Raw genomic sequence first — 25,029 nt, forward strand, 5'->3', positions numbered from 1 at the left:
GAGAAGATATCCATCATGTAAGGTGGTGGTTTTTCTTAATGCAATTCTCCATTTTTCCCTGACTTGACTATCTTAAACGTATTCAAGCCATCATGACTCTTTCACTGAGTTTTAGGGATAGTAATTATTAGGTGTAACTCTCTCAAAAAATGGAGACGTTTGTTGCTACCTGAGTGATGTGAACCATATTCTACTTACAGGTGTACCTGTGCAATATGTGCTTGAGAGTTTAATGGGTTGCATTTTCTATGATTGTATTCATTCAATAACTTTTTTTTTAAAAAAAAAAAACCTCAATTACTGGCAACTAGTTCATTGAAGTAAATAGGCTGCTTTGATAAATAAATCTATTTTCGTGTGCTTGGGAGCATGTGCATATTAGGATATAGAAATTCTAACTTGTAAGCTCTATATCTGAATTCACGTCTCATTCCAGTACATTCCTACAAAAATCTACCAATTTTTCCAGATGATATTTGAGAGTAGGCAGTTATTGCTGGTGGTCCTAACTTTAGTTTCCAGCTGCCTGTCCCATGACAGCTTGTTGAGTTTGTAGAATGTGTGGAAAACACAAAATAATTTTGCAACAGGGCAAAGGAGAAGTGGAGGCTGTATGTTTACTTGTGCTGTGTGCAGTTCACTGCACAGCTTGGCAGTAGGCTCATGTTCTGTATTGCTGCTCCAATAAACATCAACAGTGAGATAAAAAAGAACCAGGGATGAGCAGGAGATTAGATGTATCTGATGACTTAATGAATACTTTTAGTTTTGCACTTAGCACCAGGCTATCCCTAAGTCAGGTCATTCCTGGCTTTGACACAGTTTAGAAAGAAAATGTCTACATACATAATCTGGGAAGACTATGGTGAAAGTATTATCTAATGTGAGGTAGACTGAAGTGGACCTCTTAATTGCTGTAGGCACCAAAGTTCTGTGGAAGAACTCAGCAATGCTAAATAATGGAAGTACTCTAATAGCCATAGCATCTACCTGCTCTTCTGTTCTGTGGGTTGGTTGGTGGAGAGTTCTCCTGCTGGCCGTATATGCCTCTGCAGAATGCTCCTACAACTACTGATGTGTCTTGAGATGGAGATCTGACTTCCTGATTGCTTTTGTATCTTCAGAAAACTACAAGAAAGCCCCAGATGAGGAAGAAGGCTTTGCTCATGTAACCTGAGAGAAGTTAGTCTTATCAATTTTGTAGCTGTATATACCAAACATAATACCCACTTTAATTACGTGGGGCCAGCATAATTTCATTGGGTTGTAAATGTTGTCTGAGTGGAAGGATCAAAGGCAGATTCTGTTGATGCTATGTTCTGTTCTTTCTGGGAAGACAACAAGATGCTTAGTGTAGATAATCTGAATTGATTTGAGAGAGGGGATGCTGTGCAGCCCAGGAAATATCAGCAGCTGTTCCCAGGGTGTTCTGACCTGAGGAGAACCTTGATGAATTACGTGCTGAGATCTACAAGAGGGTAGAAGCTCTTTTAGAATAATACGGAAGAAAATAAGAACATGGCTTCCCTGGGAAAAACTATCCAAGTAAGCTGTCATTTCCTTGTGGAACAAGGAACTGTGAATTACCTGATGCTGCAGCAGAACCCTGTAGGTTAAGAAAACTGTTGGTGACTTGCTTTGTTGAAAAGTGTTCTTGAGCTTCAAAACTTATTTAACCCAAACGCTTGTGAATCCATGAAAAACAAGTCATTCCTTCTGTGGAATAATACTTTAAAAATCCCACAGCATTTAAAATACTGGTATCTCAAATTAATGTGCAATTTAATTAGATATCAGAAATTATTTAAAAAACTCTTTTCCCTGTATGGACAAATGGATATCACCCTGCCCAAACTTCAGCATTACCCCTATATTGCACTAACATGTAATTGTTTATATATTTAATCTACCTAAAATTGAAAGAGAAACTACTGGATTTTAAAAGAAGCGGAACTTCTAAGTATTTCCTTAATTTCAAATTAATGAGAATATACAATAGTAAAGTTTGCTTAATCTTCTGCAGGAGTCCACTTACGTTGATTGAGGGATTTATTTGTTTGAGATTTAGGAGGCTCTGATAACAGAACATCAATATCAACTCTCATTTGGTAGAGTGTAATTTTCTTTTTTTTTTTTCATTACTAATATTTGCTTTCCTGCCCTTGCAGAATGCTTTCCAGATACAAATTATAATGATAAATAGGGAAGTGTGACCAATGACAAATTACATGCCTAAAAAGAGGGGAAATATATGAAGGAGGTGATATTTTTATTACTTCTTAGTGCTTTGTTTTACTGATCTTTAAATGAGCTCATTTAACTCTCTAATGGCAACAATTTCCAATTTTTTTCTTGCATCTAACACACCCCTTTGGCTACAGAGAAGATTAGCATCTTATGATAAAGTTTACCTTTAAATGATGGTAATTAATGAGGAGTGTGGGAATGTTTCTCTTTGTTCCTGTTAACATTCAGATAGTCTGACCTGCTGTTAGAAGATCCTAAGGGTTAAGAATTGCATTATGGAAGAAAAAGTAAGGTAAGCAATCAGTAAAGCTTTCTTTTTCACATGCATGCCACTTGATGAATATGCAGATGAAGATATTGCTATCTCGGATACCAGATGGAAGTTGTTTGTGACTCTCAAACTTGCTGATCATATTTATGGTGCAAAAGCAAAATTAAAAGCAGAGACTGCACCTATCATCATAATTAAACCAGGTTAAATACCTACATCTTTAATCATCATGGTGTCAAGATTATGACCACTGTTAAGAGGGTAGAAAGTATTAGCAACTTTACAGGGTTCAAAGTGTATACATTAATTTGCTAATGGATTGGTTACTGAACCACTGAATATTGATTTGTCTTGGGATATAGATGTAAGATTTGGGAATTTGAAAAAGGTAATTAAAAAGGATTTGATGCCTTGGAAGCAAGTATCACTATAATATGAGTCCTTTCCCTACAACGCATTTCTTTCTTTTCCTTTTATTTTAATGCTTTTTCACATGCTTATGTGTCTCCTGTTCATCTCTCTTCCATATTGTTTCTCCATTTTTTTTTTCTTGCCATTTCCCTGTCCCCGGTTCTGTTATTTTCTTCTTCTACACACTTTATCTTTCTTTTCTTCTATCTTTGTGTCTTGTTCACTCTCCCCTGCATAATTTCTTCTGCTTCCTCCCCTGTCATCCCTTTCTTATCCTTTTCTCTCATCCTGCTCTTTTGGTTTTTCGTTTCAGTTTTTCCCCCTCTATTGTTTACTTTCACCATGCCTATTTCCAAACTCCCTACTCCTTTCTCCACAGTGCTTCACTTCCTTACTTTTTCTTGTCATACTTTCTCCTGGGTATTGCCAGCCAACAAGCCTTTCTTAGGGCAATTAGTTAATTGGGACAGTAAGCAGAAACTAAGTGACCAAACCCTGAAGTGAGGAGCAATATGACACCCTTCTCTTTACTTGTGTCTGTGCCCTGTGCTCATTGTAGCCCTCTGAATATTAACTGCAGCGATCATCTCTGCTGATGTGACGCTAGTTTCCATTTCTGCTGGCAGAAGTGGTGCTGGGGAGCTGTCCAAGGTAGGCTGCTGAGCTTTCTGTGTCCTATCCTGTTCTGTCCTTCAGTCTCTTACCCCCCCTCCATTCCTTTGCTCTCAGCTTTTCAAGTAACTGAGTGCTGACATATCCAGAAAGCTTCTCATTTCTCTCATCCTAGTAACTCCGCTGTGGGAAGGTATCTGTTGATCTATGACCTGCTGGAAGAATCCAGGATAGCAGACTGAAGGTGTTGTAGTCAGAATTGCTGGCAGGTCAGGCACAACTTCAGTTGAAGAAAAGGAACCTAGTAGAAAGCAATATCTGTTGTTGCAACACTTAGCAGAAAGAGCATGCAGTTTCTACAAGGAGATGGAGTTAGAGACAGATCACCAGTGTCCTGCTTCCCTAATTGCTTGCCTAGATAGAGTTCTCAGATATGAAGTTATCCTTTCTTCTTATCTGGTTCATACCATCCAATTTGATTATTTTCAAGTGTTTGAGAAAATTTGTTTAAAATGTGCGTCTCTGCATTGCTGTCAACACTAGGAACTGACACCTGAGTACGCTTTCTCACTCTGACCTAACCTTTCATTTAGAATAAATGTAATGGATATCTGGTGTAGAGCAACAGAGATGTGGTGACAGACATTGACAGCTAAAAGAATCAACGTTTGCCTCTTCTTGCTCATGAAAACAAATATTGTTTGAAACATTTTCAACTAAGTAGCTATTTTTCTTGTCTAGAATGTTTTCACAATTTGTTTTAGGGAACAACATCTCTGCACAGATTAGAGAAAGTGTTGATTTCTTTAGTGTGCTTAATTTGTACATCTGAGAATTCTTTGGAGAAACAAACTGACTGCATACAGTGACTCGGTTTTCCCACTTGTTTGTGCAGTTCTTTCTAAGAGCAGTTGAAGAAGGACTGTTTCTGAAACTCAGAAAAATCTGACTGTAAAAGCGTCATGACTCCCTTCAAAAAGCAGGAGAGTGGCACCGGCCAAGTGCATAAAACATTTGCTATTTGTTCCATTAACTTTGTCCTATTATGGGTTTTTTTTCTCATAAGCTCTCTGTGCTGAAGTTTATGCTTTTGACAACATCCTTTTCAGTCTCAGGAGATGACACAAAGGTTATGTAAACCATAATTAAATTCATTTCTATGAGATCATTAAAAGAGTATCTTGACGTTGCTGCAATTCTAATCTTTAAAGATTCTGAGTGAGTACAAATTTTAACAGGGTTGTTGGGAGTTAGAATCTTCTGAACTTCTGAAGATGTTAAGACATATAACAAATACAAAATTTTCCTCTCTGTACATGCTGATTGCAGACTGAGTCCTCTTCTCAGAGTTATTATGGTGATTCTCTACTAGAATTTTTAGGATCAAGTGTGATAACAAGAGCTTCATCCCTTACTCCATTTAAGCTCTTCCAATTAAACTGTCATGGAACAACAGTATGGCAATTGTCTGCTATTTCTTTGTCACGAGAAGAATATTCATATTATATAGAAAGTTCCCCACGATATAGCGGACCTGAGACTGTGCCTTCAAATGGGTATTATCTATGGTGAGTAACTTTTTGATGCTTTTCAATGACACAAAGGAATGACTTTTTGTGTATATATCGCAGCAAGGAAGAAGTATGAATTATTGTTACTTCTGCTCTATGAATAAGATAATCATGCAACTATAGTATTTTATCATTTTTAACTAAGCTTGAGTTTTGAGTACATTTCTCTCCAGTCTTCTTTGGGTCCCTAGGGAAGATGATTCTCATGCAGTTTTGTAACAAAAAAAAAAAATAATTCAGTTGTGGATTGTGTTTTTAAAAAAAAAAATCTAAGAGCATATTTCCGGCATGTTCAGTAGGGCAGAAAAAGGAATACGTGTATCTGAAGATAAGTTTGCAAGGTTAAGTGTAAATTTCATCTGTTGTTTTTTTCTGTAGGAGCTCTATGGACTCTAGGGACAGAAGAAAGAATTATCTACACATGCCTCTGTAGGTGCAAATTGCATAAATTTTCAGGTCACTCCTGCTACCACAAAATCTGAAATTTATAGGTTATTTTATAGAAAGAGTAAAAGAGAGCAGTTTTTTAGAGTGATTTGCAAAAAAAAATTAAAAGAAGGTCTTCATAGCTCTTCCTCACTCTTGCCCTCTTCCAATTCCTTCAAATAACCTACTCAACCTCCTGGTAGGGAAACTCTACCTTAAGTGCTAATTTTAATAGCACAACATCATTCCCCTCAGTAGTTTCCCTGTAAGAACAGTTGAAAAACAGGAGCCTCACTTCCAGCCCGGAGTGATTAACCTTGGATGACAGAGTCATGCTGGGTCCTTTTCTCTAGTGAATCCTCATCTCCAATTAAAATGCTGCAGATTGTATTACTTCCTCATTGTTACCTGGTAACATCAATCTCTTCAAATTATATTGAGCTGCCCCCTGCGCTGTACTGTTTGCTTTCTGCAGAATTGTGGTAGAGTTATTGATGGGAGTAAAACGCAAGCACTCTTTCTGCCCAAGTGCCCAGCAGGGTGTATGTGGAAGTGCTGGTCACTGCTCAGCTGTGCCCTCTGCTCAGTTTGTCTTATCTTGGTTCCCAGCTCGTCTTGTTCAACTGTGGAACAACTTCCGTGGTTAAATGGCTCCAGAGAAGCAAAATGAAGCTTGTGCCTGTGCCTTTTGGCTTTGCTCCTTTGAGTAGTTACATTGTCATCTTTATGAAATGGCGATGTTTCACTGAGATGCCTGAAAGAAATGCTTTCTCTTCAGATCTTCAATTGATGATCCTGCCTCCAGAATGAACCTGTTTTCAGGGGATTGTGCTATACTTAGAGCCTGGAGATGCTGATGGTATTGAAGAAAACAGCTATGATCCTTTTGAAAACATGTTGCTTAGTAAATGATTAAGTTGATAAAAAACAAACAAGAAAAGCATTACCACCAAAACAAAGCTAAGCAAAACAAAAAGAGCATCTGTATCCTTCATTTCTTCTTAGCTGTTTTTTTAAAAAAAAAACTGAATAGGTTTTGACATTATCAGTGGAAGTTACTGAATAACTGCTACTGCTAACCAGTATTGCAGTGGAAGTAAGAATTCAGACTCAACTGAAGTTAATGAGAAGGTTCCCACTGGCTTCAGTCAAGCTATGAGTTAAAGTATTTCACAGGACCTCCACTCCCACGTCTCTGGAGAAATAGCTTACTTAATCAGGATAAGGGATACAAAAGGGAAAATGTTAAATCACACATCCAGTAAGCTTGTATTTATTTTGTTACACATGGCAATGGAGTTTTTTCTAGAGTTGCCTGAGTGTTTCAAGTTTTTTTTTTAAATGTCCATTCTGAAATTATGGTTCATTGTCAAACTTTACTATAATAATGGTATTTCATTCCCACAATATGGCTTACTTCACTTTTACTACTGTATAGTGTCAGATCATTGCTATAAAACATTTTCCTGAGCGGAAAGAAAAACTCAAGAACCGTGTAACAAGGAGAAAATTATTCTGTCTCTCTGCATGAATGAAGGGAAATGTCATCATAGATCTGGTATTATGCACATGTGTAATGTATATATTTTTCCTCCCGTTTTCTCATGGTCAAATCTGATTATGATGGGAAACTGGAAAAAATAATGGACAACTGGAAATTGCTAATATATGCTGCTGTAAAATGTTCTGAATATTATTAAATGAGTTAGCTATGCCATTAGAGAGAGAACAGCTGCGTTCTGAAGCAGGAAATAGCTTGATTCTGCTTTCATTTTTATTTCAAGCCAGTGGAACTGATGTAAGACTGAAGTCAATGAATCTAATGAGTCTTTCAAAAATCTTCTTGGTGGGAACTACTCTGAACACTAACAACTTGTGTGCAAAAACTGTTTGAACCAACTATTGCTAGGATTTCAGAGAAGCTTCTTACATCTTCAGTAGCATTTGGGAACGCTGTTTAGCACTTCGTTTAATGGCTCTAAGCTACGTATTACAGAAGGAAAAGGTCATCAGTTCTACAAATTTGTAGAGCTCTGCTTAATGAAGGAGTTCGCACTTCTTAGGGATATGTGTTGTGGTGAAAGTACATGAGGTAGCATGGAGAGTAACTTCATCTTATCATTCATTTATTAATTGATATTTTGAAATGTTCTGTGACCACCTGATTTTTTTTTTATGCTATCAGCCCTGCAGTGCAGTGATCTCTGATTAATGAAAATGGTTGTATAAGGAAAAGGTGCTCATTTAGAGCTATAATAGACCTCCTTCAAGGAAGAATTAAGGGGCAAATTTACTATCTACCCAATGATATGAGTAGCATAAAGTTGCATTGTCTTTGGATGCCTTATGGGGTCTGTGATCTGTTCATTCTATCATACATTTTATGGCTATAGTCTCCCTTAGTGCTGTATTCTTCATGATGTGGAAGCCACATGCAGTACTCAGTCATCTGGACATGAATTAATTCTGTCGAAGTTTAGGCACTCAGTCTCCAGGATTTCCATTTAGTTGAAGGAGGAAGAAATGAGAGAGAGCATGAGAAAGTGTATGTGAGGGGGGTAAAAGGCATCTCCAGAAAGTGATTTAGGTTTTTAGGAGGACTAGATGAGGTTCTACTGACTTTTGGTGGAGTTAGGAGCTCCTGAGTGAGCTGCTTCAGTTAAATAACTAAATTTGGATGAACTCAAACTTTGGTACACATTTTATCCTCTAGGTTATTCCAGGGAAACTCCATCTCCTAGAAAGTAGTATTAATTTGATAAGAATGCATCTTACGTATTCACAACTAAACTATGACCCACTGTGAGTTGCGATCTTTCAAATGTATCTTCAATTAATGTCATGCCGAGTTATGTTTTTAGTGGAAACATGCGTATATATATAATATATATGTAAATATGTAATCGCAACCTTGTATTTCACAGGATAGTGACTTCCTTATTAAAGCAGCATGTACAGTTTTGCATTCCAACTGCAAAAGCACACCGGGAATCACAGAATCACCCCCTGATACAGCAGGTACCCTACAATAGATCGCATAGGTAGGCATCCGGATGGGTCTTGAATATGTCCATAGAAAGAGACTCCACAACCACTCTGGGCAACCTGTTCCCGTGCTCTGTCACCCTTACTGTAAAGAAGTTATTCCGCGTATTAGTAAGGAACTTCCTATGTTCAAGTTTTAGCCTATTACTCCTTGTCCTGTTCCCACAAATCATTTACCTCCACCTCCCTTTAGATATTTGTAAATATTTATCAGATCCCCTCTGTCTTCTCTTCCCCACGCTGAACAGATTCAGGTTCCTTAGCCTTTCCTCTTACGGGAGAAGCTCCAGGCCCTTAATCATCTTTGTGGCCCTCTGCTGGACTCCTTCTAGGAGATCCCTGTCTTTTTTTGAACTGGGGAGACCAGAACTGGACACAGCAGATTTCTTCATGGTTTTTTGTTCTACTGTGGTAATTGGTACAGATGGGTCAATGCAGAGGAAGTCTTCCTTTCTCCAAATCGGAGAGTTTTATTCCCCATAGACTTAATTGGAATAAAAGACCTCACGCTAAAACTCTAGGTGCTAAAAGGCATGTGTTTTCTCAGGGAGAGCTAGTTACTTTAACTGCCCCCTACCATTAAGCTTCCAGGTACTAAATTCTGTATTCCATGATGCGGGATTTCAATGTAGAGCTACATTTGCTCTGAAATATCCAATATACTACTAACTTTCTTTCTCAGTAATAGGATAATGGGCCCTTTGAAAATTATGAACTTGGATCTGACAGAAAAAAAAATTGACTCCCATTATCACAGAAATAAAGCAAACCGAAGGGGAAAATATGCATGATGTGGCACTGTGTTTTAATGCCTCTTGTCTTTAGCTCTAGAAGGCACATTTTGTATTTCAAATTGCTGGTGGTGTAATGAAGATAGATTATTTTTATTGAAATTACATATTCTTCCTTTTAACAGTGCTAAAATGCTTTAGCACATGACAGTCTTAAGTCCTGAATGTACTGCCTTGTAAAAAGCTGTTGTGGCTATATTCACTGAAAAGCTCATTTTTGCATGTGTGACTCACAATATCCTCTCTTCATGGCTACTCCACATCTCCCTTTTGCATAATAAAAATCAGAGAAAGATAGGAAAGCGCACTTTAGGAATGATGTGTTGCAAATCTTTTTTAAGTAGATTTATTGAAATAAAAGCAACTTTCAGGCAGAGGAGTGAGGAATTCCTGTTTATAACTAGGTTAGGAATATGTAAGACTTGGGCAATTCCTTTAATTTCCAATCCCAGTGCTTTATTGTTCTGGACATTTTTCTTTCCAGTCTTTCAAATTCAGCATGAGGATAAGTAGAAAACAGCAGTTGTCTTGTACTTGTAGTCTAGAAAGAAAAATGATGATAATGCTAGCCATTGCATGGATACTTAAATGGATGGCTGTTAAGAGAGAGCCTGCTGGTTTTGTTCTATTATTAATTGCAGTCTGCATGCAGTTACAGTTGTGAGATCAGAGTGTGCATTATCTATGTGTTTATGCTGCGTTGCGCTCTGTTACATGGTGCATTAGGGCACTTCTGTTACCTTTCGAATTTTTTTTTACCTTATGAACAAATGAGTTTGTCATGTATATCACTAACTCTCATGAGGAGTAAACCCTCAGTTTGTTGGAGAACACCTTTACCAGCAAAAAGTTAATCTCCAGGTAACCTGTCATAAATGGAGTGTTTCTGAGTTTGATTTCAGCCTTGCTAGTTTTTTTTTAACAGGAGGAGAGGTTGTTTCTGATAATAAATATGGAAGAGCAAAATTCTCACTGATAATATAAGGTATCCTGGAGTTATCTAAATTTTGATACAGGTGAAAACATTTCTTTATGAAGTGGGCGAACTTGTAGTGAAATGATGTAGGATCTTACAGGATTGAAAAGCAAACAACATTTGAAATTAGTAGGAATATCACTGTATGTACATTTCATTCAATGGGCATTTCTCATCGGGGATTACTATATTAACAGAATTCTTGGGCTCTTCATTGGAATTATAGCTATAGACAACCTTCAGTTCTGATAATGCCTGATGTCCGTATCTCTACCTGTTTCTCTGTTGTGCATTACTGTATGCAAAAGCTGCTCACTTACACTGGAGTGGGTATTTGTAGGCTTATTCCTCCAGCTGAGGACACTCCTTTGTAACTTCACTGTTTCATGTGAATCAATCCACATGCATATTTGTGCACTCACAATTAGTCTGCTTGGTGGAGCTCTGTGAATAAAAATACTAGTGTATGAGAGGAAAGGAAGGAAAGGTGGTACAGTGGTACATTTCTCCTGTATTGTGCTATTGTCCTCTATTGTACAGTTAATGACCATAAAATAATCAGCAAGTGAATGGCTAATTGAGTGTATATTGTACTGAGCACAAAGATCTTTTGAGGAGAGCATCAAATATGCAATGAAGAAGTAATAGCTGTTTGTCATATTGTCTAGACAGTATATATTACAAAGCACCGTGAGGTGAGGTACAGACTCAGTAATTCTTGTGAAGAGGATTTAATTTAGAATAGGAACTGATCCTCTTGCAGTGGCACACTTCAGGCACAATTGTACTGCAGTGGAGTAATCCCAGCACATGCTCAAAATCAGGCCAGTCGGATTGCTTTTGTGTTTTTTTGTCAGACTCAATTAAATAGCTGTTTCAAATTTTACTCTTTATGGTGGTATTGTCAAGGCCTGAAAAGGCTGTACTTTTCTTCTGTACTGAGGCTCTGTTTTGTCTGTATTTCCCTCCTTTGATATTTGCTCTGTGTCCTAGAGAGTACTTGGAACAGGAGAGGATGGTTGCAGAGACTGACATGCAGACATGTTTTTAAGAATGTATTTAATGAGACAGAGGGTGAGCATTATACTTGGTGCACTCAAGCAAAAGAAGTTACGATGTGTCACTAACGCAAAGTGCATGAGCACATGAATGCAGTCACGCTTCCCGCTCTGCTGTCTCCTTTTTCCGTGGTGTTCGTTGCCCAGAAACTAGAAGGACATGAGCCATTTTATTTCAGGCTCTGCAGCTCCACAGTGCAGGCACATCATAGATTGTTTTTTTTTTTTTTTCCTTCTAGGAATAATTATGATCTTCAGGAAAATTGTGTGAACAGAAAACTTAAGACCTGTTTCTTCTCCTTTGTGGTAGATGGATATTTTAACCCTAATTTCAAGGCAGAGATTTATATTTCTTGGAACTATGCAAACAGAGCAATTTCCATGCTGTGTGTGGGTTGCTGGCAGTGATGCTGGGCACCGACAGCGGTAAGCAGCTGCTTGTGTGCAGGGCTGGAGCCCTCTGCTGAGCATGGAGCTCTGGCAAGCAGAGCATACACACTGGTCTCCTCTTTGTATTCACCTGCACATTTCTTTTGTCATTTCAGGCTTTCCTCCATTTTTCAATTTTTTTTCATGATGCAAGAACACATTGTTAGTATTTTTACCTAGCCTCTGATGTGTTAGTGAAACAGAGGTCTAGTGGAAAGGCAGTATTGGCACATCTTACAGCAAACTCCAGAACACAAACATTCCTGTAGAAATGCTGTTTTTTGTTTTTAATGTGACAGAAAGATGCCATTACCAGAGCTTGTTGTTGCTCAGTAGGATACATGTTAGAATCAACAGCAGAGTTTAAATAATGCATTTCCCAGCCATGCAGGGCAGGCCTAAGAGCTTGAACCCTGTCTGGTTATAAGAATAAGTGCAATGCCAGTAGGTTTAGAGTGCTACAGCACCAGCCCATGACAGAGAGCAGCTGGCATTTCAGCAAGGCTCCAGCATTCCTGCCTACAGCAGGCTCTGCTGCAGCATGGCTGACTTGATCTCTTGTGGCCTCTGCCTTTGCTTGCCTTCCCCAAATGTTGTGGGGCCTGTGTGTGGGGTGGCCAGGCAGGAAGCAGTAGCAGTGGAGCGGGGCTGGGGCTGCAGTTTTTGGGCAGGGATGTGAGAGTGAGGGGAAGGTGGCTGGGCAGTGCTGCCACAGGGTGCAGTGGGCCCAGGCTGGGGCTGCAGGGGTGAGTGTGGGCAGTGGGAGCTGGGATGTGGAGAATGGGACACAAAGGGCCAGCTCCACTTCTAGCCTGGTATCTGAAACAGCCAAGCAGAAACTCAGCTATGGGAGACAGAAATTCTCTTTTTCTCTCTGAAGTGTATTGATCTGTAAAACATCAGCAGCAATTTGCATTGCTTCTTCCTTAGCAACAAGGGTCCCTCTGCCACGAGTGCATGCTCGTGTGTTAGCTGGCACTGAAGATCCCTTTTGGGATTTTTCCACAGCACTGACACAGTGCATTTCAAAACACAGGAGTGAATCTGCAACAGACCTGCTCAGTGTGAACCAGAAAAAAAAAAAGTTTAAAGCTTTTTTCCTTTTGTCCAGAAGTAGACACCAGCCATCAGAGCTTGGCTGGGGCCCCGCAGCGGGGTGAGCACATGGTCTGCTGCCCCAGCCAGCATGGTGCTCCTGAGCAGCCTGGCAAGCATGGCACCTCCAGGCATGCATAGCACAGCTGGTATCACCTCACGTGATGTTTGAGCATTGTGTTCTTCTTCAGTGGGAGCATTTGCTTTCATTGAAGCACGAAAGTTAGTTTGCCTACATGGGTACCTGATTCTTATGGAAACTTTCTAAAGGCTTCATGCTTTGCATCCGCTTCAATTAATATTGATTTAAAAGCATATATAGAATAACAAATGTTGCTAAGAAGAATAGTAAGTTTAAAAATTTAATTACCTGAAATTTCTTACTCTCCAGAGGAAATGAACCAAGGAGGTTGAAATACATAGTGAAATGCTACTTAATACAGTAGGGAATTGGATATGAGAACTCACATAGATGAATATGCTGATTAGTATTTAGGAAGACTAATTGAAGTTAAAGACTGCTCTAGTGAGCACGATATGCAACCTTGAATCTTCAGAAATCTTCACTGCGTAGGACACAAAACAGACTTTACCTTTTTAAAATCTGGTACATGAGAGTATTTGTATGGCTTAGAAATCGCTTTTTGCATGCAATGGGAGATGGATTGGTATGTAGATAAGGAGACAGTGCATCACAGCTGTGGCAAAATTGGATGCAACTCCCCTAGAAAAATGGAATTTGATTTCTAGAGACATTCATGTAACAGGATGAATCTGTGCAAAGCTTGCAGGATGTAAGCAGTAGGGCTTTCATTGATGTCAAAGAGCTTAATGAGTAGGAAAGGAAGTGTACTGGAAGGTGATAGATCTTAAAATAAAGTATTCTATATTCGCACTTTTTTCCAGTAGGTTTTTCTTCTAATGTACAATTCCAAACTCACAAATAATATATGTTGACAGAAGATATTTTCTGCAGTAGAATTTCTACATTAAGTGTATGATGGATATGGTGCTTTTCTGTACTGAACTTTATGTACATTTGTTTGGGTCTGCTTTGCATGTGTGGCAGCACCAAGAAAGCTTTTGGGTGTAAAATAATCGGCTGCTCAGAATAGGAGGAAGTTCATCCTACTATCAAATAGTGTGTAGTTTAATGCTTTCTGGAGTGACAGTGGTTGTTAAAAATAAGTAAATAAATAATAAACCTAGATGGATCTTTGGCCTTTTTCAGTATATGGCTCTTAGGGTTCCTAAGTTGTTGTGGAAAACTAACATTAAGAACAAATATAGCGAACGTTGATCAATTCAAAACTTGATGCCTTTATACGAAAAGTTCCAAAGAAGGTAGCTGACAAAATGTCTACTGTATCAGGATCTGTTGCACAATATTTTTTTTATAAACATGGAAGATATTAGATAGGTGTTCCATAATATTTATCAGAAAAAAAAGTATATTTCTCTCTAGCCACCCAAAACTCCTTTGCACAAAACCTTTTTATCTGCCGATAGAAAAGCAGCAGCAATCCTATTAAATAACAGCAGTGACATAACATTCTGCTTAAGTCCTGGGATTGTTTTGCTATAGCAGTAGACAGCTACGATGCTCTACCAAATGTATCGCTTCACTCCAAGCTAGACGCCCAGGTACCTGGCGCAGTGTGTGGTGATAGCTGGGCAACTTTGGATGGGACTTCAGAAGACAATTTGAAGAGGAGAAGCTTAAATTGGCTACTGAATTTTTTTTCTACCTAACAAATTGGTGAGTTAAATGACCAAAGTTAGGCCTAATAGACATATTCCTTCTTGGATGTAGGACTGTAGTGCACTTCCCACACTGACAGAATGTGAAGTAAGGATTTTATTTGTGTCCCAGAAAAATGTTAGAACAACACAACTACTTTCCTAATATTTGTTATTAAAATTCTCATTAGAATCACAATAAAAGGTCTTAGAGTGACTTCTGCTAACTAGATGTATCATAGATCATTAATTTTTTCCCTAAGCTGTGTGCATACACATGCACTATCTTTCCTGTACATAAAATATTAATCTGCCCACTATTTGTCCCTCTTCCTGCTCAGCTCAAACATGCTGTGCTTATTTTGTCCAGATTCATCCACTATAATCATGCTTGGGATGCTCTTCCTAGAGGATGGATCCAAAGGAAAATATATGGAAGACAATTTAACAATTCTGCTTCACCTTGGTTTGAGAGCACTTAGGTCTTTGAGCAGCCTATTACCTGTGGTACAGCATCTCAGATTTGAGGACAGAACCCTTAATGGAAGTGTAGCTTATGGCCTATGTGATGGAAGAACTCAGCATTCGGTATGCCCACTGCTGAGACGTCTGAGAAACAGAGGTACCTATGTCATAGTCTAAGTACAGAAGGAAACAAAAGGTACCTGGTAACATTAAGAATCGGCAGTGTAGATGACAATAATGAATAGAAGTACAAAAGACAGCTACTAGTTTTTTCAAATTACTCTCACATATCTATAACAAAAAGATCTTGAGTTTTTATGCACATGTTTTCTGGATTCTCATCTCTTATCCTTAGTTTCCTGTAGAAAGGGTTTTCAATAATGATACAGAGGAGTGCTAAGTATGTGTGAAATACAAGTACATGGGGGAACTAAAGCAAGTGTTTTTCCATGCAGTAATTCCTACTTGAAAAGCATGGCTGTAAAATTTTATTGAATTTGTTTATACACACCTCCCACTCCCCCAGAAAGTTATTTTCCAATATGGTGTTATAAAATGTTGGGAAAGAAACAACTTTGAATGTACACTCTATTTTCAACAGCTGATGATGTAATCTTTTTTTCTAGTAGAGATATTTAATAAAACATATTACTGGTGGGATTTTTTTTAAACTGTGTTTGCATGTAGTTCATAAAAATCAAGATTTGGGTGGTCTTATAGAAAGCTGGATGTTGTAATTCCTACAATTTTTCTAATACCTATCTATTCAGAGGACTCTTTTGCTTATATTAGAAATAACGAGAAAAGCTAATTATTCTTGGAAATCATCAAGTACATATTTATGAATGTTAAGGTAACTTAAAGTAATTTTACAAGAAAAAAAGAGTGTGGCGATTTAACCCTGCAGGTAGTTAAGCACCACAGTCGTTTGCTCCCTCCCTCCCCCCTTCCCAGTGGGATGCGGGAGAGAATCAAAAAAAAGCAAAGTAGAACTTTTGGGCTGAGATAAAAACTATTTACTAAGATAGAGAAAAGGAAGAGGGAAAAAGGATAATAGTTGTGACAAATATATGTACGTTATGTGTGTGTATATAACAAATGATACACAAACAGTTACTCACCACCGGCTGACCAATGCCCAGCTAGCCCCCTGAGCAGTGGAAGGAAGCCCCAAGAACTGCCTCCACCTTTTCCAACTTTCTTCTGCATGATGTCATAATGTATGGAATATCCTTTTGGCCAGCTTAGGTCAGCTGTCCTTATTCTGTCCCCTCCCAGCTCCTTGTGCCCCCTACCTAGTCCCTATTGCTGGCAGAAGATGAGAAAACTGAAATGTCCTTGGTCTGCACAGTGCTGCTCAGCAACAACTGGAAACATCTGCACGTTATCAACATCATTTTTCTCCTAAAACCAAAACATTGCATCATACCAGAGACTATGAAGAAAAACAACTGTATCCTAGCAGAAGTTAAGACAGGGAGGCATCGTGGTAGAGGTTAATCAGTGAGAAGACAGTGGCATGATGTGTGACAGATCAGTGTAAGGTCACCCAGAGGCATGCTCAACCTTATAGACCAGTGGTGTCAGCAGTACTTAATTGTGAATGAATACATATTTTTTGTTTCCTTTCCTCTGTCTTTTTTTCAGTTCTATGTGTGTTTCCAAATAATTTAAGTGGTCCTTCTGTCCTTGAAATAAGTATAGTAGAAAATTTTTCTGGAGTATGTAGCAGGTAGGAATGGAGAAACTGGACTATAGTTACACTTTTTCCAAGGGCCCCTGGGTTTAAATTATCAAAGGGATCTAGCTTGTCATTGATTTTTTTTTTAAGTGCTCTTGAGACTGAGTGCTGTAATCAGGCAGACCCACTCTCTATCCAGCCTAGCAGTCATGTTGTCCAGTAAATATCAGACATAGGCAAATTTTCAGTACAAGGGAGATAAACAGCACTCATAAATTCATATCACGCTTGAAGTGAATGCAGGCTTTGTTCCAGGGTACTTGAGGTGAACAGTAATGGCTTAATTCTGTTACATCCTCCTTTGCACTTTACAGTTTTTCTTAAACTTATACCTATACTGTACATAAAAATTCATCTCAGATTTACTTGACTTTGAAGATGCACTTGTGCACTCATTTTTATGTACCGTGCATTTATAAAGCGAATCTGTAGTGCTGATGTTTTGAAACCTGACATCATCTACATGGTAATGTCTATTGATTATTAAAGTATATGACAGAAAGTTTAATGAATTTGCGTTATTTTTGAAATTCTTAGTAAAGGTCTTCAAAGAGAGGAAGTAGTGTGACTTACATTGCTTCAAATATCGAAACTATCCTAAGCATAATACTATGGCTTTTACCTGCCTAGTCCTCCTCTGTATTTTTTAAATCTCTTATGTTTCTACCATCATCAGAGAGTCTGAAGGCCTCTCAGGAGGTTAGTGGGCCATGTAATTAGTTTTTTTTTTTTCCAAAACCTATGACATCAGTTCATTCTGCCTCATTCTTTCCTTCTGGTGAGAATTGTATTGAGATGGAATACAGGGGAAACAGAGTCTACACAAGCTATGCTGCCCTGTGTTTATCCTGGAGCTGGTAGTCTGAGGTGGTGAAGCTGATGTGGGGTGTGCACACCTGTGGTCATTCTTGCATAGCCTTCTGCTTGACTGGAAAACAGTTCTAGCTTCTTCAGTGAAAATCTGTAGCCTTGTGGTAGAAATCTCCATTGTGTCTTGTGTTTACACCCAGACTTACAGCAGACTTTCAAAATTTTGAGCAATGTATTTAGGAGTTTGAGGATGAAAAGTGAGAGCCGGAACAGAACTGACTTTAGGGGAGATAACAGAATGCTTTGCAGTGGAGAAGAGAAAAACAGTCTGATATATGTACTTTAGTACATGTTGACAGAGACAAGTTAGAACTCTGTAAAGACTGAGACTGCAGTAGTATAAAAATCATACATAGAAGTCTGAAAGGATGTGAACCGTCCTATGAGAAATGACAGAAGCAGATCAACAGCTAGAGCAAGAAAGTCTTGCAGGAGTCAATTCTTCCTTCTGTTCTCTGGAAGACACACTTTAAAGTTCACTGTTTGTATGAACAAATAGATGTTCAGGGCACCTTAACTAGCACTTTACTGACTAGTAAGTCTGAATGGCACCAGCATTAGCAGCTTCAAAGGTCGCTTAAAAAAGATATAATTTATATCTCAAGAAATTATGTCACCAAATATTTTAAATTCTGCACAAAATATACAAAGTGATATTCTCAAAGACATAAACCTGTTTGAAAAATAGCAGGAGATCTATTTTTCTGTACATATTGCCAAGATTCCAATTTATTTATTTTTTCCTAAAAGAGTAAGAGATCACTAGTCTTCTCTATTTCTGAAAGATCTGGGAACAGCAAAAATAAATCCTTATCAAGTAACATAAAGTTATCTTCCAGAATCTTTTGAATATCACAACTGAAGTTATCCCTAAAATGCCAGTGTCAGGCAGGAGTAGTAATAATAGAACAGGCAGTGACTATCTTGAAAAAAAGTCTATTCACAATACATTCTTTATAAAAATATGCAGCAAGATGTTAAGCTGTCTTTCCATCCATCTCTTGTACTGTTTTTATTGCAGTAGCATCCAGGCCTTGGAAACGAGCACTATATTAAGGTTAGTTTAAAAAAATAAAAAAAAAAAAAATGGTGATTATATGAGATAACAGTATGCATTTGCATTATTTTTTACTGTGTCATGTTTACCATTCACACTTTTCTTTCAGGAAAGTTAGCTAGAACCCTAGTAGAAATACAAATCATGGCTATAGCTAAACTATGAAGATAAATTGTGGCTATATCTGTAGTTAAGAAACTTTTTCGAAGCTTATTTTTCAATAGAATGTGTGCTAAATTATGAACTGTGTGCTTAATTATGTGAAAGTCATTTTGGTTTGCATTCCCCTTCTCCCACTCATTTGTTCTTCCAGGGCGTGCTAAAGCTTTCAGTGGTTCATTCAGATGAATATAGGTCATTGCACATTTTCAAGTACTCTGTTGTCCCAGTGGTCTCTGTTAGGTAGCCTAAATTATTTTAAAAACATTTCCAGCTAAATATTTTTTCTTGTAAATATGGACGCTGTGATCATCTAAGCCAACGCCTTTGTTTTTTTCCTTTAGTTCATCGTTACTGATTTTGAGTTACAGGGTCCTTTCAGCAGTGACTCTCATTTGCTGTCTGGACAGTAGCTAATACATTTGGAGTACTACAGAAACTTTTGTGAATATTACTAATGATGCAAGTTCTTTACAAACTATAACAGAGCCACATGGCACTGCAACGTTCATTATCACGAAGAAACTCACATAGTTTGTAAGAAATTAGCAAGGTGCTTTCTAACAGCACCTAACAGGTCTCAACCAGTTGAAATGTATTTGAAATGCATTTTGAAATGTATTTATGTATTTGACATAAATGCTTGAAAAATCTATTGATTGCAGAAGAAAACCATACAATTCTTCTGAAAGAAAAAAAGAGCTCTTTTAATAACATAAGATGTTCCAGTATGAATGCTTTAACTTTCTTTTGATCTGTCTTAGATTATTTGACAGTCATGGTAGGCGAAGGAGTCTATTTTTGATAGCAGGAGAGCCTTATTCTTCACATGTACTGAATAAGCTTCCTGTAGGAAAAGATTGTGTAATGTGGTAAATATGCAGCAATCTTCTTGCAAAGAAAAAGTAACGCAGTTGAGGAAATAAAATAATAATTGGTAATTGATAGAAAGAGGCTTTTCCCGGGCTATCTTTTCATGGAGGGAAAAAAAAAAAAAAGATAACCAGTCTAAACAGTAGGTTAGTATTACTTTGCCAGATCACACAAACTTTATTTTCAAACACTTTTATGAATTATACATATACTTTATGATTGTCCCTTTAAATTGCACTGTCAGTTCAAGGAAAGTCCCAGAAAAGGGAACTAACTGTACAGAAATTTATTGTCCTAGAAGTAGCCAGGGATGGCACTGTAACTTCCAGGCAGCTTTCTGACACTCAAATCTTGTTTTCTGTAAGAATATGAAGTGGAAGGTCTCTTTGCCAGTATCAGTGAAAGTCCTCTGGTTCTTCATCTGCAAAAGAATTATGGAATGAAAGCTCACTGAACACTCTGTCCTCCCATCCATGTTCCAAAGGACAATCAGGCTATCAGTAACAGAGCTGTAAATGTTCTTATTCCCTCTTGTTCCGTTTAAAAAAAGCATGTTTCAAGTTTCAGTCTCAGCCTTCAAGCACAGACACAGAGTTAAAACACAAGGCCATCTAGTCAGTCTCTGGTTTCTGACTGTGATCATTAAAAGATGCTTAACAAAAAGTAGGAGAAATAGAGAGTGTACCTTAATGATTCCAGTGCCCTGAATTTAGTGATTTATAACCTGAAATCTGGATCATCACATTTAAAAGCTGATCATGTCCTCAGTTCATGAGTCTAAATACCTTCAGGGGCCTTTTCATAGCGTTAGCTTCCACAAGAAACTAAAACTCGCTCAAAAGCTTTTATGAAACAATATATTTGTTTTCCACCAGTGATTCATTTCTTAACACTATGATAGCAAGAGAAGAAAAGGCCAGACTGTACCTCTCAAGCTGAAAACTGCACTGGAGGTGAGCTTTCATTGAAGAGCAGGTAGCCCTATATTTTCTTGAGGTAAGAACACTTAAATGGACATTTTCAGCAACTGATTTCAGAACAAAGTTCCAACCAGACAGTTGGGGTGATCACACACTCCTGACATTACTCAGTAGGACTTCTTTTACACACTGATTTTGATCCAGATAGATTGTTTCATCTGCAGTAGCTCTTCTAATTTCTCTATAGTCTGTCATATCTTTCTGTAAAATGATATCTCTCTATATTTAGGTTTTTATCTCTTTCCTGGCCAGCAGATTCTCTTAGATGCTAGTATCCTAGTCACAACTGCTATTTTGACATACTTGTCCTGAAGAAGTTCTTAATGCACTCAAATCTCATGTATTGCTTACCATCTGTTTTTTTAATGAGTTTTTTTTTCCTTGAAAGTCGTTTCTTTTGCCATGTCATTCACTCATCAGATGTTTTCTTTAATATTAATCTTTTTTTCTCCTTACTGTCACCTTTTTAAGAAGTCCTCTCTTCAGAAAAAGTCCTCTTTTATGTGGCCTAACAGCATAAAAAATGTTCTAAGACCTGAGGCACCTAGGAATTATATTTAATCTTTTATAAATGTTCTTTCTCGTGAGGATGGAGGAATTCCATTAAAGAACAGATAAACCAGTCTTGCACAGCTGACAGACATTTGGGATCCTTTTCTTGGTATAATTTTTCAGTGGAGTTTTTCAACATAAAGTAGGATTAGTAGATTCTCCTGTTCTCACATGATTTTTTTTGTAGTTTGAAACAACATGTATTCTTGCTTCTGTCACACTGCATATCTTTCTTTCCTCCAGATCATCTCTGATAACTTGCTTATTGACTCTCCTTAATGAGAATCCCTAATCATCTACATCTGTTTTTCATTTTGTAAGTGTGTGTCTTCATTTTTCCCTTAGCTGTTATTTCTTCAAACGCTGTTCTTGTCCTTTTCTGATCTCTGTCATAATCTACTGTATCACATGGCTGGTCTTGTGATCCAGTTGTGCTTATTTTCATTGTCTCTTCCTCTCTTCTTACAGAGCTAACTACACTTCTTTTCCATTCAGTATCTTCCAGTTTCTTCCCTTTCTTTCTCCACACCACTCTTTCAATTGGCTGTCCTTTTCTTCTGCCTTGTCTTCATGGCATGAATGACCACTTTCATTTTTTTGGGACTTTGTGTTTTAGATCCTCATTTTCTTCAGGGATCTACAATTCTTGAATTTTCCATGCTGTATTTTAGTTTATCCTCTGTCATGTCCTTAAATCCCCTTTATAAACTTGATTCCATGTACCCATGGCAACAGTCACTTCAGATTCTGTAACCAAAGCAAGCACTGAATTAATTCCTCAGTGCTTTTCTTGTTTATCAAATCACATACAAATGGGGGAGCTGAAATTTCATGTCTGATGACTCTCCACTAAGGCTGAGTCCTTTTTCTAAGACCTGTGTGAAGACCTCTGGAGGAACAACTTAGTGGGTATATTCCTTTTCTTTGTTTTATTTTTGTTATTGTCAAACAATCTGTTAGATTTTTACAAATTCTTTCACAAATAGGAATTATTTACCAATTGTTTTCTCGGAGCAGATCTGAGTTGCTTCTTGGCCTATTTATCTTGGAATATCCTTAATTTGATATTCCAGCAGTGTGTCAGGCTGCCTAATAATGTGATATTCAGCCTATTCCCTGACTCTTTGCTGTAAAAGACTTTCTTTTTATACCCTGAAATGGCCATAAATTCTGTTTTGACCAGGGTTATTTATAGTTCAGAAATGTGTTCATAGATGTACCCTCTATATTCATTTGTTTCTAAGAGTAAAATAAGGCATAAATATGTTGAGTTAAATTGCATTTGGAATTTCCAAAATGGTGATTATCTGTGTGGTGAATTTTTTGGTCAGTATAACTATTCTTCCTACCTCCATGTCCAGATTAATTAACTTAGATTCTGAGAAGGAAATGTGTACTCGTAAAAGCGATTTCTTAAGGAGTACTTCTCAGAGCTGTTAAGATGAAATGCTGGAGTAGGCTGTGGGTGGCGGAGCTAGCTCCAGCTCATATCTGCCTGTTGCCCAGCTCACTGGCTTTCTGCGAAGGATTCATAGTAATGGGAAAATTCTGGCCAGTGCAATAGTGCCAGGCATAAGAGTGCATACTTCTCTTGCTGTGGGCAGGGGAAGGTTATAGAAGGATTTCCATGTTAAATGTATTAAGTTTAGGGTTTCTTTGTAGGAATAAAATAAACAGATATACCACCACATTTTCAGGGTGTGGGCTCACTGGAAAGTAGATGTTGAACATTTGGCTAGGATGTGCTGAGCTTTGGGGTATTACTCCCAGAACGTTTAGAGAAGAAAGCCAGGAATAGGCAACACGTATCTGGGATGGTGAGGGAGGAAATAGGATAAACTTACTTTGTTATCAGCCATCTGTTACTCCCACAGATACTGTCGCCTTGTGCATGAGTGGTTAAAAACATGAAACAATACAGCAGGTTCACTCCGAAGGGATGGCTTTTCAAAACCTTGGCAAATGCCCCTAGAAAGATACAAACATTCCTCAGTCAATAAGAACAGCTTGCTGCAGTCAGTGTTTGTAGGAAGGCAATGGTGAGAGCTGGTAGTAAGAGCTACTGAGCAGCTCATCCCAATATATAATAGAACTCTGCATAAATTCAGTGCACCAACTAGCACTTTTGGATAACTACACAGGTTTTACACACATACCATAGACGTTATCTACTGTGGAAATAGGAACGGGCAGCAGAAATGACTGCAATGCGTAGAAGGTTGCTTAACAGTTAAGCAGGGATGTAGGTGTATATGGGGTTGATTAATCTCATGAGAAGGATGCTAGTGTGTTTTCTCACATTAGTAATACTAGAAAGAAGCTGTTTTTCTGATTATACAGATTGTAGAGAGGACTAGTTCTTTTAGCAGAGGACTCTCCTACAAATAAGATGTATCTTGACCATCTGTTGCCAGATGGAAGTGTTCTACTTCTGAATCACTGACTGCGATGACATATTTAGAAAATGAATCTTTCATGGATAGATCCACAACTCAAAACTGTGATGACCTTCTTATACACAAGCTGAGGTTACATTTTCTGTTTACTTGGCCTAAACTAATAGTATGGCCATATACTCTTGTGAACATATTGTTATTTAGTAGACATCATATCTTGCAGTTTGCACCTGCTCCTAGTGAGGTATCCCAGTTGCCTAAGTACAAAATATCACTGAAAATCATGAACACAACATAGAGATCCTGTTTCACTTTTATATGTGAGATTTGTGAATTTTTTTGAGGAATCTGTAGGAGTTAGCAGTGGAGGCTTGTGGAGGCAGTGCACTGGTGCTCAGGCAGGCCCAGAAAACATTGCCAGTCGACTCATACACCTCCACCTACTGGTCTGCACTTATATTTTCCCTGTGGAAAAAGTTCATGTTTTTTCTTCTTGTCCCTTAAGATATTTGCTGTGATTGTGTATGTATAGATGTATTTATTTAATGAACAGTGATCTTCCAGAGGAAGAAAAAATGAAAAATTATTAATAAGCTAACTGGGAGCTTTACGGTTGTGCAGTAAAATTAAGTCTCCAGAATTACCGTTTTAATGAAGTATAAAGATGTTTTTCATGCTTAAGGTCTTTGAAGTTTAATTGTCTTTTTTACATGTAGTATTAGGCATAAATTAGGTCTTATTCAGGAGTTGAGAACTGTCACCAAACTTTATCTCTTCAGAAATGATGCCAAGTCTTGAATATTGCATGAGGTGAAATGAACTGGTTTATTTGGCCAGAAGGAAATAAAAAAACTAAATGGGATATAAGGAAATAGTATATAGAGATTTATAGATGCTAACTTCTATCAAATTTGTCTAAATGAGAAACAGATGATAATCAGATTGCTGCAGTGATGTAGAGACTCACATTGGTGACGTGGCACACCTCTTTGTTTTGGAAAAAACACATCTTCTCCCATCTGTGTTAGTATCACATCCTGTTGTCAATACAGAATTTGCTTATGTATTCACAAGAGGAAAGTACTCAACATATTTTAAGATACAGTTTAAAGAATAGCAGCAGTTAAACGCTGGGAAGAAAACCAGTATTGTTATGCTCAGATTCCCAAAAGTTACCCATCAGCTGTTCAACTCGAGATGGAGCTATTAATAAATACAAATTAATTTGATATCTGTGTGACCATAGCAACTTCTGCTGCTTCTT

General features: G+C 37.9%; 1 protein-coding gene and 1 long non-coding RNA gene across 14 annotated transcripts in view; one reads left to right on the forward strand and one right to left on the reverse strand.

Annotated features, from left to right (window-relative positions):
- PLPPR5 (phospholipid phosphatase related 5) overlaps window positions 1-25,029 on the forward strand; it is a 212,529-nt gene that overhangs the window by 77,501 nt on the left and 109,999 nt on the right. Inside the window, exons 1-2 of one of the 13 annotated variants that reach the window (XM_021404621.1) lie at window positions 16,392-16,590; window positions 20,739-20,833. The exons of 11 other annotated variants lie outside the window; for them this stretch is intronic. The gene's annotated coding sequence lies outside the window, so the exon portion shown is untranslated. Of the gene's footprint in view, window positions 1-16,391; window positions 16,591-20,738; window positions 20,834-22,203; window positions 22,279-25,029 lie in introns of those variants that run through there. One more of the 13 variants, XM_021404624.1, reaches the window with a different exon arrangement.
- Window positions 9,757-16,329, reverse strand: LOC110402492. Its single transcript, XR_002441124.1, has 3 exons — window positions 16,259-16,329; window positions 10,671-10,794; window positions 9,757-9,915 (listed from the first exon to the last, which is right to left on the reverse strand). It is a non-coding gene; the product is annotated as an uncharacterized LOC110402492 (long non-coding RNA).

This window comes from Numida meleagris, chromosome 7, assembly GCF_002078875.1.
Source record: "Numida meleagris isolate 19003 breed g44 Domestic line chromosome 7, NumMel1.0, whole genome shotgun sequence".
Lineage (NCBI taxonomy): Eukaryota > Metazoa > Chordata > Aves > Galliformes > Numididae > Numida > Numida meleagris.